The sequence below is a fragment of the Mustela putorius genome, unplaced genomic scaffold (assembly GCF_011764305.1).
Source record: "Mustela putorius furo isolate JIRA1106 unplaced genomic scaffold, ASM1176430v1.1 tig00000174_pilon_pilon_pilon, whole genome shotgun sequence".
In the NCBI taxonomy this organism is placed as follows: domain Eukaryota; kingdom Metazoa; phylum Chordata; class Mammalia; order Carnivora; family Mustelidae; genus Mustela; species Mustela putorius.
Window position 1 is genome coordinate 33,268,706 of NW_025421304.1, and position 18,041 is coordinate 33,286,746.

The 18,041-nt window shown below is 39.2% G+C and overlaps 1 pseudogene; it reads right to left on the reverse strand.

Moving 5' to 3' along the window:
- Nucleotides 1–9,723: 9,723 nt before the first annotated feature.
- Nucleotides 9,724–9,807, reverse strand: LOC123391066 (annotated as a pseudogene).
- Nucleotides 9,808–18,041: the final 8,234 nt, after the last annotated feature.

Here is an 18,041-nt window from a genome sequence, read left to right on the forward strand (position 1 = left end):
TGAGGCACCCAGGTGCCCCTCCTTATGTATTTTTGATACTAACCCTTTATCGGATGTGTCATTTTCAAATATCTTCTCCCATTCTGTAAATTGCCTTTTAGTTTTGTTGATTGTTTCCTTTGATGTGCAGAAGCTTTGTATTTTGATGTGGTCCCAACAGTTTATGTTCGCTTTTGTTTCCCTTGCCTCCTTAGGAGACATATCTAGAAAAAAGTTGCTAGAGCTGATGACAAAGAGGTTACTGCCTATATACTGTCACACACAACTAATGAGTCAATGAACACTATGTCAAAAACTGATGATGTATTAAATGTTGGCTAATTGAACATAATTAAAAAAACAAAAAGGTTACTCCTGTGTTCTCTTCTAGGGTTTTTATGGTTTCAGGTCTCACATTTAGGTCTTTAAGCCATTTTGAATTTATCTGTTGTGTGTGGTATAAGAAAGTGGTCCAGTTTCATTCTTTTGCACGTAGCTGTCCAGTTTTCCCACACCTTTTGTTGAAGAGACTATCTTTTCTCTACTGGATATTCTTTCCTGCTTCGTCAAATATTAATGACCAGGCAGTTGTGGGTTTATTTCTGGGTTTTCTATCCTGGTCTCTTGCTCTATGCGTCTATTTTTATGCTAATACCATACTGTTTTGATCATTACAGCTCTGTAATAGAACCTGAACTCTGGAATTGTCAAGCTTTCAGCTTTGCTTTTCTTCTTCAAGTTTGCTTTAGCTACTTGGGATCTTTCGTAGTTCCATACAAATTTGAGGAGTGTTTTGGTTTTAGTTCTGTGAAAAGTGCTGTTAGTATTTTGATAGGGATTGCATTAAATGTGTAGATTGCTTTGGGTACTTAGACATTTTAACAATATTTGTCCTTCCAATCGAAATCATCTTCAATTTCTTTTAGGAGTGTTTTATAGTTTTCAGAATATAGGCTTTTCACTATCTGGTTGGGCTTATTCCTAGGTATCTTACTATTTGGGGCACAACTATAAATGGGATTGCTTTCTTAATTTTTCTTTCTGCTGCTTCATTATTGATGTATAAAAATGCAACAGATTTCTGCATATTGATTTGTATCCTGTGACCTTCCTGAATTTGTTTATTAGTTCCAGCAGTGTTTTGGTGGAGTCTTTAGGGTTTTCTCTATATAGTATCATGTCATCTGCAAAGAGTGGAAGTTTTACTTCTTCCTTCCCAATTTGGATGCCTTTTCTTTCTTTCTGTTGTCTGATTGCTGTGGCTAGGAATTCCAGTACTATGTTGAATGAAAGACATGAGAGTGGACATCCTTATGTTTTTCCTGACATCAGGGGAAAATGTCTCAGTTTTTCCCCCTTGCGTATGATGTTCACTGTGGGTTTTTTGTATATGGCCTTAATTATGTTGAGGTATGTTCCCTCTAAACCAAGTTTGTTGAGGGTTTTTTTTTTTCTTAAAGATTTTATTTATTCATTTGACACAAGTAGGCAGAGAGGCAGAGAGAGAGAGAGAGGAAAGCAGGCTCCCCGTTGAGCAGAGAACCCCATGTAGGGCTCCATCCCAGGACCCTGAGATCATGACCTGCACTGAAGGCAGAGGCTTAACCCATTGAGCCACCCAGGCACCCCCCAAGTTTGTTGAGGGTTTTTATCATGAATGGATGTTATCATATGCTTTTCCTGAATCTACTGAGATGATCATACAATTTTTATCCTTTCTCTTATTGATGTGATATATCATTTTGGTTGATTTTTTAATATTGAGCCATTCTTGCAACCCAGAAATAAATCCCACTTGATCATGGTGTATGATTCTTTTAACGTATTGTTGGATTCTGTTTGCTAGTGTTTTGCTGGGGATTTTTGCATCTATGTTCATCAGGGATATTGGCCTATAGTTGTCTATTTCTTGTGACATCTTTATCTGGTTTCGGTATGAAGGTAATGCTGACCTATAGAACAAATTTGTAAGTTTTTCTTCCTTTTCTATTTTTGAGAAGAATAGGTATTAGCTTTTTAAATGTTTGGTAGAATTCACCTCTGTAGTTTTCTGGTTCTGGATTTTTGTTTGCTGGGAGTATTTTGATTACTGATTCAATTTCTTTGCTGGTTATTAATCCATTCAAATTTTTTTTCTTCCTGTTTCAGTTTTGGTAGTTTATATGTTTCTAGGAATTTACCATTTCTTCTGGGTTGTCCTAATTTGTTGGCATATAGTTTTTCATAATATTGTTTCATAATTGTTTGTATTTCTGTGTTGTTTTTTTGAAATTTTTCTTGCTTCTTGAGGTAGGCTTGTATTGCTAAGAACTTCCCTCTTAGAACTGCTTTTGCTGTATCCCAAATTTTGGATGGTTGTGTTTTCATTTTCATTTGTTTCTGTTTATTTTTTGATTTCTCTTTCTATTTCCTGATTAACTGATTCATTGTTTAGTAGCATGTTATTTAACTTCCATGTATTTGTGCTTGTTCCAGGTTATTTTTTCTTGTGGTTGACATGTAGTTTCATACCATTGTGGTCAGAAAAGATTCATGGTATGACTTTGATCTTTTTTTCAATTTGTTGAGAATTGTTTTGTGGGCTAATATGTGATCTATTCTAGAGAATGTTCCATGTGTACTTGAAAAGAATGTGTCTTGTCCTATTTTAGGATGGAATATTCTGAAATATCTGCTAAATCCATATATTCCAGTATATCATTCAAAGCCATGTTTCCTTATTGCTTTTCTGTTTAGATGATCTGTGTATTGATGTAAGTGGGGTGTTAAAATCCCCTACTATTATTGTATTGTTATTAGCTGTTTTATGTATTCAGGTGCTTCTATGTTAAGTACATAAATATTAACAATTGTTATATCTTCTTGTATAATTGTCCCCTTTATTATTACATAGTGTTCTTCTTTGTCTCTTTTTACAGTCTTTGTTTTAAAGACTCTTTGTCTGATGTAAGTATGACTACTCCGGCTTTCTTTCTTTCTTTTTTTGGAGATTTTATTTATTTATTAGAGAAAGAGAGTGCAAGTCAGGAGAAGGGCAGAGGGGGAGCCCGATGCAGGGCTTGATCCCTGGACTCCTGGATCATGACCTGAGTTGAAGGCAGATGCCTGGCTGACTGAGCCACCCAGGCACTCCAACTCTGGCTTTCTTTTGACATCCATTTACATAACAGATGTTTCTCCATCCCCTTACCTGCAACCTGCAGTTGTCTTTAGGTCTAAAACCAGTCTCTTATAGGCAGCATATAGATGGGTCTTGTTTTTTTTAATCTACTCTGTCACCTTATGTCTTTTGATTGGATTGTTTAGTTCATTTACATTCAAAGTAATTATTTGACAGATAAATATTTATTGACATTTTATGACTTATGGTTGTTTCTGAAGATTTTCTCTGACCCTTTCTTATCTTTCTTTCATGTTTTGCTGATTTTCTTTAGTGATATATTTGGATTTCTTTCTCTTTATTCTTTGCATACTTATTAGTGGTTTTGATATATGGCGACCATAGGTTTGTGTATAACTTCTCCTGAGTATAGTTGTCTATAATAAGCTGATGGTTGTTTAAGTTTTAGTGGAAAAAAGTTATAGTGGAATAGTTGAATGTATCATGTTGACTTTTAAGCAATATGAAGCATTCTAATAAAATATCTGTGGAGGAGCACTGAGTCCAATCATCATCAAATCTAATAATATTTTCCCCAATAACAAGCAAATTATCTCTGCCCTTGATGTTCTATCAGTTTGAGTTTTCAAAAGTGACCTGGAGTTTCTTTTAATTGAAGTAGTATATGCAAATCTCTTTCTTTCCCTCTCTCTCACTGTGGAAAACAAAATCTAGAAGCATATTGTACAAAATTCCAAATTTCTGAAATTCTTATTAGCAAGTAGTTTGCAAGTATCCAGGGAGGAAGGGCTGTATTTTCAGTATATCCTCCATGGAGAGTTTCATAACAGAAATAAGTAGTTGATTTAATTTTGTGGTAATCAATTTTTAATTTCAAATTATATTTTTCAAATTTAATATTAAAAAACTTGAAGTGTTACTTTTAATATGGGGTCCTCCAATGACAGAGCTATAGGGCAGAGAACAGACTTAGCATAGGGAACATGTTTATTAATCAACTGCTATTTTAAATTACCATAAAATGAATAACATTAGGTTTATCTGTAGGAGTCAAAAAGTTAACATTAAAAAAATAAATGAATGAAATGCTATGGGAATGTGCTTGGCAAACAAGTATGTTTTCCATTGGAAGATTTTTTTAATGTTAGAAATTGATAAACTAACCACCTCATACCAGTCAGAATGGCTAAAATTAACAAGCCAGGAAATGGCAGATGCTGGCAAGGATGCAGAGAAAGGGGAACCCTCCAACACTGTTGGTTAGAATGCAAGCTGGTGCAACCACTCTGGAAAACAGCATGGAGGTTCCTCAAAAAGTTGAAGATAGAGCTACCCTATGACCCAGCAATCGCACTACTGGGTATTTACCCTAAAGATACAAACGTAGTGATCTGAAGAGGCATGTGCATCCGAATGTTTATAGCAGCAATGTCCACAATAGCCAAACTATGGAAAGAACCTAAATGTCCATCAACAGGTGAATGGGTAAAGAAGATGTGGTGTATATATATATATATATATGAATACTATGCAGCCATCAAAGAAAATGAAATCTGGCCATTTGCGACAACGTGGATAGAACTAGAGGTTATTGTGCTGAGTGAAATAAGTCAATCGGAGAAAGATAATTATCATATGATCTCCCTGATATGAGGAAGTTGAGAGGCAATCTGGGGAGTTTGGGGGGTAGGAAAGGAATAAATGAAACAAGATGGGATCAGGAAGGAGACAAACCATAAGAGACTCTTAATCTCACAAAACAAACTGAGGGTTGCCGGGGGGAGGGGGTAGGGAGAGGTGGTTGGGCTATGGACATTGGGGAAGGTATGTGCTATGGTGAGTGTTGTGAAATGTGTAAACCTGACGATTCACAGACCTGTACCCCTGGGGATAATAATACTTTATATGTTAATAAAAAATAAGAAAAATTAAAAAAAGGAAATTGATAAACTAGTTCTGTCTATAATGATGGAAATAGTCTATAATAGAGTGGCTACTGAACACTTGAAGTGAGGATAGTAGGACTGAGGATTATTTTTAATCTTTAATCAATATGCATGTAAATTTAGGTAGATACATATGACTGCCATCTTAGAGAACACAGCTATACCCTAAAAATTAAGACACTGAAAGAAGGCTGTGATCATTAGATGTTTAGAGGAGTATTTATCAATTGTGACTATAAGCTCCAGAGCGTATTAATAAAAATGGAAGTAAGGCTAAGTGATGACATTCTTTTTTTCCTCAATACTTTCTTAACAGAGAATCTGTATGGTATTTCATAATTATCAAATTTCAGACCTCCAACCAATAAATGTTGCTAATGTTGCTTGAGATATTAAACTAAAAAATGTGCTACACAAATGTTTAAACACTAGACAGTCATAGAAATCAACACCTCTCCCAATGTACATTTCCATTTCCGGCTTACTGTCAGGCTCTTTGTCTTGTACTTTGAAACCTCATTGTCTGACAGAGAGTCTGCCGTATGGTGGGTGTAATTCTATATATGACGAATAGCTGGAAGTATGTTAGTTGTACGCACATTGCCTAGTCTGTGGTTCTCAAAGGCAAGTAGCTCAGTATCTACCCCTGGCAAGTGGCACAGTGAGTGGTGCAGAGCGGGCAACAGTAAATGCCTGTGAACTGACAGCTAGACTTGGCACCTGTTTATTCCTCTAGATCTTTTTTTTAATTTATGGATTTTTAATTTTTTTATTTTTCAGAGAGAAAGTGAGAGAGAGAGAGCACAAGTGGGGGGAGCAGCAGAAAGCAGACTCCCCGCTGAGCAGGGAGCCTGATGCAGGACTCCATCCCAGGACCCTGTGCTTATGACCAGAGCCGAAGGCAGATGCTTAACCAACTGAGCCCCCCAGGTGCCCTATTTCTCTAATTATCATCAAGAAAAACGAATGGAAATCCTGTGTTTAATATGAATATGAATACATAAACATCACCACATGCACGTGTATACGTACACACACACACACAAATGCTTTCATTTTTGTGTGAGCCAGAAAAGTTCAGTGTCTCTCTCCCCTCTGTTGACTTCCTGGTTTAGACTTCTGCATGTTAAATGCTAAATTTATTACTAAGAGCTGTGAGTTTCACACACTTGGCAGAGAAGTAGATTTTCTGGAAGGAGTACGTAAAATCCAAAGAAATGCGTGTATTTTAAAATGTTATGTGACTTGCAAGTTGCCTTTATTTAGAAGCAAAAGCAACCTTGTCCTTCACGAAGTCAACCATGTCTGCAGCGACAGAGAAGCCAGCATGTGGCTTCATCATCTTTTCCTTCGTACTCGGAATACCCCTTAAAGAGAAGAGCCTTTTTCTTTTCCTACCTTTCCTTAACCGTATTTTTGGGGTGTTGGCATGGAATGGCAGAAGTCTCAGAAAGAGGTTGCTGGCTTTAGCTTTGTGGAGAGAGACAAGAAGCAAGGCAGCCAAGTACGCTGCAATGGGCAAAGGGAGTGTTGTACCCAGGCTCTTGTTATCTGGGGGTGCTGATGCTGTGTGCCAAGGAAAGTGCCCTTTGGCCCTCTTGAGAGTCTTGGAGAAACATTCTCCATTAGGACCTCGGAAAGAGCATGACAAGCTTTCTGGGAAAGGGAGGGAGGGCAGTGACTGTCGGAATGCTGGGCAAACTTCTTTGGGGGTTTTCCCTATTTCTACCGAGTTGAACTTGGGTCATTTTTTTTTTTTTCATAATAGAAGTAATTCATTGAAGAATTTGGGGGTGGTTCTGGTTCTTTGGTGTGCTGTATGCAGTCCATAGTGGTTTGTATTAAGGAAATGCCGATGATTGGGCAATTTCTAGGACTCTAAGGCAACCTTTCCTTGTGTTTTAAGGGTTCTAGTGGTTGTAGAAAGCACAGGTAGTTCTTGGATCATTTGCTCTGAGAGAAGCCAACTGCTCTGCCCTGAGGACATTCAAGCAGCCGCCAGAGACATCCATGAGTAGAGGGTGCGTGACTTCCTGCAAACCACCAGTTCCAGCTTGGATCTGGCATTAGGGAGTCACCTTAGAGTTCATTGTCCAGCCCCACTTGAACTTTCATGTTATCGTAGTTTGGGCAAACAGGTCAACTGCAAGCCTGTGAGAGACCCTGAGTGAAATGTACCAATTCCGGTGGTCCCGAATTCCTTAACCACCGGAATTGTAGATTTTCCACTTCTGGCCATGTTGAAGTAACTCGTACTAGGTTTGTTTGTCTTCTTGCTATAAAAATTTTAAAAACTGGAAAGACGTGTGAAATAATGGTTTTTCAGAATTTGGGCAACAGGCAGCAAAGGACTGGGATCCAGGGGGAGGAGGGATAAGAGATGATGGGATCCCTACCGTTGCTCTGGTTACAACTACCTGGAGAGCCTTTGTGCACCTCAGCACCAGAAGGGATAAACCAGGCAGGGAATAACACTTCCGTGGAGTTGAGAAGACAGAGATTAGAATCTGGGGAGGAGGAAGTGGGTGGAATTTGCCAGAAGGGGGAGTCATGCAGAAAATGGCTCCAGAGATCAGAATAGGGGTCCTTTTGAATCTGTCACTGAATACTAGGCTTCACGTATGTGGGATGTGAAACTCTATGAGGCACCACGAAGATGAGCGAGGCAGCTAGAAGCTCAGCCACTTCCCAGAATTCACCATTGGCTGGGAGACACGTTCCACGGAACCGGGCTGCTTAGTCAGTGGAGAGAGCTGAAAGGTCAGGCTTTAGTAATGAGGCCAAACTAATAATAATTGTAATACTTATTCTAATAAGCCTAATAATAATAATCCTAATCTAGACCCAGTAAAGCTTAAAAATAAGCCAACCTGAAAGTTACTTAACTGCCTGCCAAAACAAATTTCAGTATTCTTTATAGAAAGGCAAAACCTGGATAACCTCATAATATTTAATATCTATTACAAAATTATAAGACATGCAGAAGCAAGTCTATATAATGAGATAAAATAAACACATAAAATATTATTCATAATAAAGTATATAACTATATATGTTATAAACATATGTATATATACATATGTACTTACATACATATGTATAATTCTAGTTAACCAAGAAATAAATCAGGCAATAGGTACTTAGAAATACAAAGGTGAGAAAATTAGCTTAAGGGCTTTACAATGGTTATTTTAAATCTTTGTGTTTAAAATAATCATTATGTTTAAATCATTATGATAAAAATCTTCACTTTAAATATTAGGACAGGACAGGATTAGGACAGGAATGGAAGATATAAAATAAACCATGAACCGGTGGACATAAAAGTACAATATACAAAATGAAGATTTTACTGGATGGGACTAAGAGTAGCTACCAAAAAGGAAGACTCAGTGAACCTGAAGATGTACAAAAAGAATTATACAAAGGAACAATACCAAAAAATCTAAATGTATTGAATATACATTATATATATGTACATATATTTATATGTTATATGTTAAATATACATAATACATTATGCACATATGTATGCACATATATGTATATATATACAGATATATATATTATATACAAATATACAATTAAGACAAGAAGCAGAGAAAAGTAAACACATAAAAAAAGAATAGAGAGCCCATGATTTGTAGGACAATATCAGGTCTAATTTACATTCAGTTCTGGGGAAAACATGGGATCAGAAAGAATTTCTAAACAAATAATAGCTGGAAAATTTCCAAAATTAATGAACTCTCTAAACCCAGAGATCTAAAAGATTCAGTGAACCCAACCGAGTGAGATAGATACAAAAAAAGAAAACAGATGGTGTCCCATCATAATAAAATTTGTGAAAACCATTGATTAAAAAAAATCTTAAAAGCAATTGGAGAAAAAAGATACATTACATATTGGGCAATAAAGATAAGAATAATTTCAGATGTCTACTCAATAACTAGGCAAATCAGAGGGCAATGGAATTCTATTTTCATAGTCCTTAAAGAAAAGGAAGAAGCCCTATAATGTAGAATGTTAAATCCACAAAAAGTATTCAAAAGTGAAGGCAAAATAAAGGCTTTTTCAGACAAATATGTATATGATTTGACACCAGCAGACTTGCACTACAAGAAATGTTAAAGGAAGTTCTTCAAGTGTAGTAGAAATGGTAACAGATGGGAAATTGGACCCACACAAAGGAATAAAAGGTACCAAAAATGAGGAAAATCGATGTACAAAATGATGTGATTACTTACTGACAGTGATGAAAAGAGAAACAAAAACAACTGATTCTGTTTTTATTAGGGAAGTATTTTAACATATATTTACTTTAATTGAATAAAGCGTGAGGAAAGTACTCATGAAAACAAGATAAAACACGACAACCACAGAGTCAGCGCACACTCAGCTGAATTCGAACAGAAGCACTAAAGTGATGGGAAGGGGGTCTCCAAAGAGAAGACACAGTCTTTCTGCAAGTTCAGGCCGGTTCAGGTCTATTCAGAATATTTGCTGAAAAATGGCAAAGCTGAGGAAGTTCCAAAAACCCATCGGATATCTGAGTCTTACAATTCTGACAAGATGATACTCCCCCGAAATGTGACATTTTCAGGAGAATTCAGTCCGTGATATGAGATACTCATCTGTGCTTTGACTCTCATACTCCTTTGTTTCTCTGTCTCTTTTATTTTTTAATTTTTTTTTTTTAATTAGCAATAATCGCTCCTCGGATAAACCTCATTGGCTACGATACTGCCACTGCGCAAAGCTTAATTTTCTTTTTTTAAAAAGATTTTACTTATTTATTTGACACAGAGAGAGAGAGGAAGAGAGAGAGAGAAAGAGAGATCACAAGTAAGCAGAGAAGCAGGCAGAGAGAAAGGGGGAAGCAGGCTCCCCGCTGAGCAGAGAGAGCCCAATGCGGGGCTCCATTCCAGGACCCCGGGATCATGACCTGAGCTGAAGGCAGAGGCTTTAACCCACTGAACCACCCAGGCGCCCCTATTTTTTAATTTTCAAATGTGAAATATTAAGGTGTAATTGACATGTAATATTGTGTCCCTTGAAGGTATACAATGTGTTGATTTGATACATTTATAAATTGTAGTGTGATTACTGGTGTGCTTTTAGCTAACACTTCTATCATGTCACATAATTATCATTTCTTTTTTGGAGTGAGAATAATGCAGATGTAGTCTCTTAGAAACTTTGAAGTTTATCATACAGTATTGTTGGCCATAATCTCTATGCTATGTATTAGATCTCCAGGACTTACTGATCTCCTAGTTGCCTGTCTGCACTCTAAACATCTCCCCGGTTTTCCCACCCACAACTGTCCTTCTCCTCTGTTTCTATGAGTTCAGGTTTTTTAGATTCCACAAGTGAGATCATATAGTATTTGCCTTTCTCTTTCTGGCTTATCTCACTTAGCATGATGCCCTCAATTTCTCTGTGTTGTTGCAGAATGTCAGGAAATCTTGCCTGGGGAAACACTGTCTACTGAGCCCCTTCTGTGATTGGTCTTCATGCTGGGTCCTGCGGGTGTTTGTTGAGTATTGCCCCTGCCTCGGTTGGACAGGATCTGCCCATGTCGTCCAAGTGCCCTTCAGAGTAATTTAATTAATTATTTTAATTAATAAGATTCAAAAGCCTTTTGAGAGTTGCTTGGGAACATGGTGCTCACTCAGTCCTCCCCAGGTTGGGGTGGGGGGTGGGGGGAGGGGAGGCAGGCGACAAGGACAGGCAGGAGCTAGCCCTTATCAGAGGTCCTTCCCCACCTGAGCAGCACTGCTTGTCGAGATCGACTTGTTTTTGAGGAAGGATGAATATGAATTAGGAATCCTGCCTTAAGTATCCTTCTAAGAAGAAAAAATACATTTTGATGGGAAGCCTGTACTTGTAACTACTAAATTGAAATATTTGGTGATAGTTTTATGTGTGATATTTTCCCCGGTGATTTCTAAAGACCACAACAGGTATTTAATAAGTTTCAATCATTGTGGCCACTTTCCCACCAGCTCTGCGGAGAATACAAATCAGGCGCGTCTGCTGGGCGCTGCTCTTGTTCTGGGATGAGCTTCAGAATGAGATTGTTATTGGAAGCGGAGAGGAAGGAATGGAAAAGAGGTGCGAATGGAAATGAGAGTTTCTGGAACAGGCTCATCGAAGGTGCATATAGAGCACATATGCAGTCAAGTGTTAAATTTTTAGATTTTCCTGGACGTGTAAACGTAAAGCAGGATCTATTTACGTGGCAGCAATGATGATGCCACGATGTCTCATTTTGTGAGATAATAACCCCCTTGGGCTGATGTGGTCATGGTTTCAGGCACTCCTCTATTTGTAGGAACCTCTCCTCAGAGCTCGAGCTCTCTGGGGAGCAGAGAATGGCAGTGTCACACCTCTGGGTAGAGCTGGGGTTCTGTCACTGACCGAGGTTGTCCAAAGCTGACCTTGTTACTTCCTCCCCCAGGGCAGCGGCTCCTGCTTCCAGCCCCGGAAGTCACAGAAGTCTCTGATCTTTCTCTTTCCCATCACCACATGCCTTCCGTTTTGTTTTACAAGGTACTTTATTTTTTATTTTTTTAAAGATTTTTCTTATTTATTTGACAGAGATGACAAGTAGGCAGAGAGGCAGGCAGAGAGAGAGGGGGAAGCAGGCTCCCCGCTGAGCAGAGAGCCTGATGTGGGGCTCTATCCCAGGACCCTGGGATCATGACCTGAGCCAAAAGCAGAGTCTCTAACCCACTGAGCCACCCAGGTGCCCCCACAAAGTACTTTAATTAATAAACAATGAATCTTGGAATACTGAAAAAATAAAATAAAATAAAATAAGAAAGGAAGGCTTTCCATTTCTGTGCCCATCCCTCTAGGCAAAACCAACCACAACACATCAGCACTACTACACATACCCCCACACAGCCGTGTGTGTGTGTGTGTGTGTGCCCTCATCTAGGCTCTTATAGGTAGACTTTTAGCTTAGGAGCCATTTGCTGGGACGCCTGGGTGGCTCAGTCTGTTAAGCTGCTGCCTTCAGCTCAGGTCATGATCCCAGGGTCCTGGGATCGAATCCGGCATCAGGCTCCTTGCTTAGTAGGGAGCCTGCTTCTCTCTCTGCCTCTCCCTGTCACTCTGCCTGCTTGTGGGCACGTGTCCTCTCTCTGACAAATAAATAAATAAATAAATAAAATCTTAAAAAAAAAAATTGCTTTCCTGACTACTGCTTATGATAATTAGCAAAATGTTAGGCCCAGCAGATAATACCATACCATCAATTAAATGAACTACCATGGAAATATGAAGAACTCAGGATACTTCAGAGAAAAATTATATGGGAGGGATAGCCTCTGTTAATACAGAGTCTAGAAAAGGTGCTCTTGGTCTAGTTTTGTCCGTTACCAATACCCGTATCTCACTTTATAATAGATAATAACATCCACTCTGTATTTTCAAAAGCTTGAGCGAAGTTTTACATGCGAGATGTTATGATGATGTTGAAATCATTTCTTTTTTCTTTCTTTTTTTTAAGATTTTTATTTATTTATTCGACAGACAGAGATCACAAGCAGGCAGAGAGGCAGGCAGAGAGAGAGGAAGGGAAGCAGGCCCCCTGCTGAGCAGAGAACCCGATGCGGGGCTGGATCCCAGATCCTGAGATCATGACCTGAGCCAAAGGCAGAGGCTTTCACCTTCTGAGCCACCCAGGTGCCCCTTGAAATCATTTCTTTAGAGCTTCTGAATCTTTTTATAATATTAATCTTAGTAATAATGACCACGTGTGGAGAATTTACTCTGAATCTGTGTATGCTTGAAGTTAAACTTGATGAAGTTTTGTTAAAAATTGTGTGCTAGAGTCTTTATTCCTCTATGATACGTGTCACAAAATGCTGACCCTTTCCTGGTTAGTTGAGGGAACATTTTAGTTTGTGAGGTCTGGCAGTTGTCTTTTTCCTCCAAATAATCTTTTCTCCCTGTGCCCCTATTAAGAGGCCGAAAGCGTGGCTTGCTGCTGGATTCAGCTGGAGGTTATATCCCACACCAGGCCGCTGTGCTGTTCCCCCCGCAACCTCACTTAGCCGAGGGATCTTGCTTTTGTATTACATTCTAGCCACAACCGTGTAGAATAAATTTCTTGGTGGAGAAATTTTACTTCGCCTCGAAGCGAGTTATTTAAAGCGATCACAAGCTTGGATTCGTTGAGTCACTGCGATTAGTTGATTTACTGTGATGCTGTTCGCAATTTTTTTGTCGTAACCATCAATGACGCGGTTCAGCTTTGAGAGCTATCTTGAGAGTTCTGTTCAAGTTCTTGCCTGAGACAAGGGGCTCAAGGGTCAGGATTTAGAGTCAAAATGGTTACTTTTTATTCCTTGCCTTTAGGAGAGAGATTTGCATACCTCTGCCTCTCAGTACTCCGCAGGTAAAGGTTTTCCTTGGCAGCGTCTCTGCTAATCTTTTTTTCTTTAAAGAGCAAAGGGGAGGAGTCACACAGTCCAAGTCCTTAAAATTGAGGAAAACATAAAGCACAAGGAGGGAAAATAGGAAATATTTTCTCAGAGGGAGAGAGAATACCCTTGAAGAGCGAGGGGGCTGTTTTGGCTTAGGGCACATTGGGACACGTGTTCATCTCCTGGCTTCTCCCCAGATTCTCCTGATCCTTTAATAATTAACCATTTATCAGCTGCTGGTGGGACTGTAACTCAAGGTCAATTTTATACTCCTGCAAACTAGGCAAAGCATTGCAAACTAAATAGATGGTCCTTTTTTAAAAATGGGGTTAATAGAATTCTCTGACTTCCATTAATGTATTTTAATGCTCAACCTTTAGTCAATAGGTTTTCCTTAAAGTTAACTCAAATCTTTCCTTCTGGGAAACTAGAAACTAATGTCACTGGTCGTCCGTTGGAGATGGGCCGACCAACCTATGTATCTGTGACTATATAAATATAATTTATACATTTTTAGGCTGACAGATCCTTCCTTCAGCCCTTCATGCCACTTCCAGAAACTCCTGTTAATCTTTCTTATAAGTAACATATTGCACTGAACACCAAGTCTTTCTTCACGTTACCCGCATAACGCACCAGTTGTTGGGCTGTGAATTAGAAGAGAGTCTGAGTCATGAACTCATTCTTAGCTTGGCTTCTCAAAGCTCCCCAGGTTTTTCCATTATATGTGTCTAAAGCCATTTCTCCTCCTCTTATGTTCTATTTGTACCGATTTTTTCTTCCTAAAGGGATTACATCCACATCTGTTTCTATTAAACACCACTCTGCTTATCTTTCCTTTTCTCCAAATTGTCAAGGGCGCCTCTTTCTTCTTAATTCTGTGTCCTAGCCTCATCTCTATGGAGATTTATCTAAGACCTGCACTGAGGAAATATCTTATTAAAATGTAAATAGATTCTCAACATTCTGAACACATTCAAGTCATCCAAATGTGGCTATTTATTTGTTGGGTTCATGTTTCTATTTCTTAAAAAACAAACAAACAAACAAACAAACAAAACAAAGACAGCAACCTTAATTAAATAGGGCTTTTGCATGGCGGGGTGGGGGGTAAGACATTTGGGAGTTTATGTATAAGTGTTCTTATGGCACAGTTATCCATGTAGTAAAATCAACAATTCACTTTATATTCCTTTCCTTATATCTTAAGAAAAAGAGTCTTTCCCCTTTGTTTGAGAAAAAATGTTTCAAGATTTTCATACCTGGTTGACAAAACAATTCATCTTTTCTGACTGCTTTAAAGGACTTTGACTCCTGTTTCGACCCATGCAGAATGGAAGTGTGTCCCCTCTCTCCACTCCTCTCTTGGGATGCAGTGTTTTTTATTAATAGGGAAAAAAATTCCAGAAATGGGAAACTGAGATGTGGTCCACATTACTTCAGAGATACAGCCAGCGAAACTCCAGTATTTGGTTCATCTGACAATCGTTGAGATGGCACACATGAAATCACGTGATGTGACTCAGCGCACTGTGAACGTTAATTAATTGATACCCACAAAAATAATTTAGGGACAAAAAGGCTATAGCAGTGGAAAAATACCAGTGTAGTGATGGCCACATATCACGAGCAGCTTTACAACCATCTTTCCCTCTTGTCAATGTTCTCATCCCCGTTGTCGACTAAGCTCGTGCCATACTTTGTCTGACTCTCCGGTCGTACAGGTTGGGATGTCCTCTGCTGTTAGAAACTGTGAAGAAGCTGAGCAGAGATGGTAGAAGGGGTCAGCCAGGAGGATGGCAAGCTGTCACTTGTGATAAGATGCAGGCCGTCTTGCAGATGAGAACCAAACTGTAGTAGGAGGTGAAAATACAAAATAATTTCAATACACGTGTTTATATGCACCCAGTCACACTCACACACAGCCAGCGAGTAAAGCAGAGTATTCCTGAAGAAAACACGAATAGAACATTCTAGAAGTCAACAAAGGCACACAGTTTTTTTGCTCATTTACTCATTCATGCTTTCATTTTTTTCAATATTTATGTAACCCCTTCCTAATCAATGCTGTGCACTAAGAAGACAATATGGGAATAAAATGATGGAATATCTTTAAGAAACTAGGATTAATCTGGGTAATATTTCCATATGTATAATATTAAATCATAATTAAAAAGTCAATGGTTTAATGTCTTTAACATGCAGTAGGATACTCCTGGGTCCATGGAAAAAGCCCACAGGTGGCAGGCAGGTAGTAATGTAGTTACTTATACCTTAGCTTTCTTCTAGTGGCCAGAGAAATGCAACGAACAAGTTTGTGCTTGATTGAGGACAGGGAAAAGGAAATAGAGCACCAAGTGGATTTCACTGGCTCACAGAAAATGAACTTCTCAATTCCTGTTTACCAGCTGCATTGGTTGCTTCTGCAAGCTTGCCATAGCTCTATATGGATTGTTTAGAAGGTGAGCTGCCAAGACCCGGATAGGACAAAGGGACACGTGAGAATGTGGATGTCGGCAGTGCATGAGTGCTCCTAATGGGAAAATGTTCGAGCTTTAAAGGTGGAAACACCAAGGCAGTGGATTAGAGTATAATGTTTCCACTGGTTCAACTGAGAGAGAGTTTGATGGGTCGTTTTCCCAGACTAATGAAAGGAAGGATGTTTCCTCTATGTGGATGGGGTGGTTCCAAATGAATTTAATGGTCCCCCCAAATGAGCATCATTCTGAGTGTCATGAATTCCATTCACACCAGGGGCACTGATTTATAATTACCCTAATGGAGCCCAGAATTGGGACAAATGGATATTCACGTTGCATTTTCTTTTGAGGCACTGTGTATATTGGGCACAGACTGCCGAAATGACAGGGTGCAAGTGAGGTTTGTTTATTTCAACTTGCTTGCAGTGGATGTGCATTTCTAGGTCACTGATTCCAGCACAGCAGTGTTCGTGGCAAACAGTGTATAGAGGGGGATTTATACGCAGGATGGCTGGCATAACTGGGTGGACTCTGGCTTGGTCTGCTTGGGTGGCTGACTCTAAATGAAGCCTGGGCATCTGCAGGTAGTGTCCCAGCTGATGAAAAATGCACTTGAGTTTGGACTTACTGATATCCAAGTACATAAAAGTGAAGCATATACTGAGTTGGGAGCATGGAAGAAAATCTACTATGAATAGCAAGAGAAGGGGTGACTAAAGTGTCTCATTGAGTCCCAAATTCTGTTTGCCATTTTATTGTGAGGGAGTCCATTAGCAAAAGAGATAAGATTTCAGGTCAAGAGGTGCCTGGGTGGCTCAGTGGGCTGAGCCTCTGCCTTCAGCTCGGGTCATGGTTTCAGAGTCCTGGGATTGAGCCCCGCATTGGGCTCTCTGCTCAGCGCGGAGCCTGATTCCTCCTCTCTCTCTGCCTGCCTCTCTGCCTACTTGTGACCTCTCTCTCTCTGTCAAATAAATAAATAAATAAATAATCTTAAAGAAAAAGATTTCAGATCGAGATCTTCCAAGTAATGTTAAGTACCCGTCTATCAGATTGTATCACTGGGGTGCCGTTAGCTGTGTTACTAGGTTCTAGGAGCGTATACTCACTTATCTTTCTAAGTTGGTTACATTCAGCCATGATGGTATTCAGCCTGTTGACACATGATTTGTAAGAGGATTTAGTTTTCCTTAAACTGCAATTGAATTTTGAAATAGAAATCTAATCTTAAAACTAGTACAGGGGCAATTTGCAAAAACATCTTAAAACATGAGTGCTGGGAATCTTAAAATAGTAGGAAGAATAATTTTCCTGGTGTCAGGAGAACATACGGTAGAAAGAACAGGGTCATTAGTAGCTGATTTTTTCAGCCAGATGCAGGCCCTGTGACATATTTAAGGTGATCCAAAGAGTGGTATTTGCGTAAGGGTGCAAATGGCTATCTTTGTGTTGAATTCTAAAGCCAATACTGGAATATAAATATAGATACCTTATTCTTTAGTCCTGGGATGAAAATTAGGTTATTTTTCATTGTTATTGATTCCAGCCTCCATACTGGGTTTATAAAGAAATCAAAGACCAAACAGGCTGCTGTCTGTTCTTGCAGGTTCTCTCCGGGAAAGTTTATGGCACTGAAACCAGAGAGATGGGATTTCCACTTACTAAAATGAGAAGCCCTATTGGAACATCAGGTTTGGAAGATCAGGTGTTTGTTTTGGGGAGATGTGCCTTCAGTTTTGGACACAGAAAGTCTGTGATGGCTATTTGCAATCCTAGCAGAAATGTCAAGTAGACAGCTAGAATTTGGGGCTGACGTTGGGAATTGTCCTACACACGGAGTATTGGAAAGCTCCAGTTCTAAGATTTGCAAAGTCAAAACAGGCAACAACAAGAGAGCTCCAAGGGTGAGATTTCATACAGACAGAGAAGATGTCCTTGGGCAAAGTCTAGTGTTCAGAGGTCAGGGAGGTAGGAAAGAACCATCAACAAAATTTAGATGAGTGATCAGTGAGGAAGAAGGAAACACAGAAAGTGGGATAACCCGAAAGCCAAATGAAGGAAGTGTTTTGAGGGAATGACT